The following is a 1,393-nucleotide window of genomic DNA, read 5'->3' as shown; positions in this document are numbered from 1 at the left end:
CAGGTTTAAGGGAATCTTCCTAAAGCTAAAACATGCACGGGAAACCCAGAGGATGGGAAACCGTGTGATCGGGAAAGGTTTCTAAAACGCAGCTCGTTTTTTACCTGCTGCTGCTCGGGTTCGCCATTCCAGCCATTTTAGTAACAATCTCCCCACTTCAAGATTCAGCGCCTTTTACCTACTGTTTTGCACACTTTGCAATTTGTCCGGAGGATGAAGGGGAAGAGGGGGAACCAATGAGAGACTAGCTGTAGGTGTTTGGACAGGCACATGCCACACTAATTTCCCATCAGGAAGAAGAATTAGCCAAAGACTCAGCCTGCCTCTCAGAACCAGCACAGGGCCTGAAGCAATCCTGCGGTGTTGCGGCCAGCTCACAAAAATGCAAGTTGAAAAATGGAGCTCAGGGGCACTGCAATTCAAAAACCTGCAGGGTTATAAATGAGAACTATCGTCCAAATATATCTTGAGGTAAGGCAATGAAGAGGATTTGAAAGCAAGCCAGAATTCCAGGAAACAGTTTTCAAAGGGTAGATGGGATTCGCCTTTAAAGCACATGAAAAGTGGCAGACCTTCGACAATGATGCAGTAGGCCAAAAACGGTGTATGCTTTTTTTCCTGAATATATTCAGCAAAAACGCATACAGCCCTTTTTGGACAACCAAACAAGCGGGCAATACAAATAAGCAGTACGAAGAAGGCTCATTTCGAATCCCTCAAAAGGGTCATTCTGAAAGAGTGTAAAAACAGAAATGCAGGACAACCCATGGAGAAAAGGGATCCTTGTTACCCTGATGGGCCCTATGTAAACTGCCAACAGCCACACTGGAGAACAGTATGGTGTTTCCTAAAACATCTAAGAAACAGCTACAGAGCATAGGGCACTTCCACACGTGGGCGTATACCTTGCGAAAAACAAAAATCGACAGGACACAGGTACGAGAAAGTCTAGGGCTGCTCTGTTTACAAGAACTTCGACTCAGGTACACCTTAAATATCCCACAAAAGAGACAAATTGATAAACAAGTTGCAGTACTTATGTACAATGGAATAACACTCAGCCAGGGAATCAATGTCATAAGGCCAGCAGCAGCATAATGAGTGATTTGGGAACGATGATTCTAAGAGAAGTAAGTCACAGAGATAAAGAAATTTATCATAAGATATAACTTATAGAGGGAAAGTAAAAATCGCTACACATGAACTGAATTACAAAACAGAACAGAGTCACACATTTAGAAAACACACTTATGGCTGCTTAATGGGAAAGGTGAGGTGGGGTGATGCATAAAGGAAGAGTTTGAAATTAGCACAGATACCGTTCTATCAACCAAATATGTAATAGGCGTGACCAACTCATGGTTCAAAGAACTGGACTCAACACACCCTATTC

This window comes from Aethalodelphis obliquidens, unplaced genomic scaffold (assembly GCF_003676395.1).
Source record: "Aethalodelphis obliquidens isolate GAN/ISIS:26980383/991018 unplaced genomic scaffold, ASM367639v1 scaffold109, whole genome shotgun sequence".
NCBI lineage: Eukaryota > Metazoa > Chordata > Mammalia > Artiodactyla > Delphinidae > Aethalodelphis > Aethalodelphis obliquidens.
The sequence above is the reverse complement of the archived record's forward strand: the minus strand, read 5'-3'. Positions refer to the sequence as shown.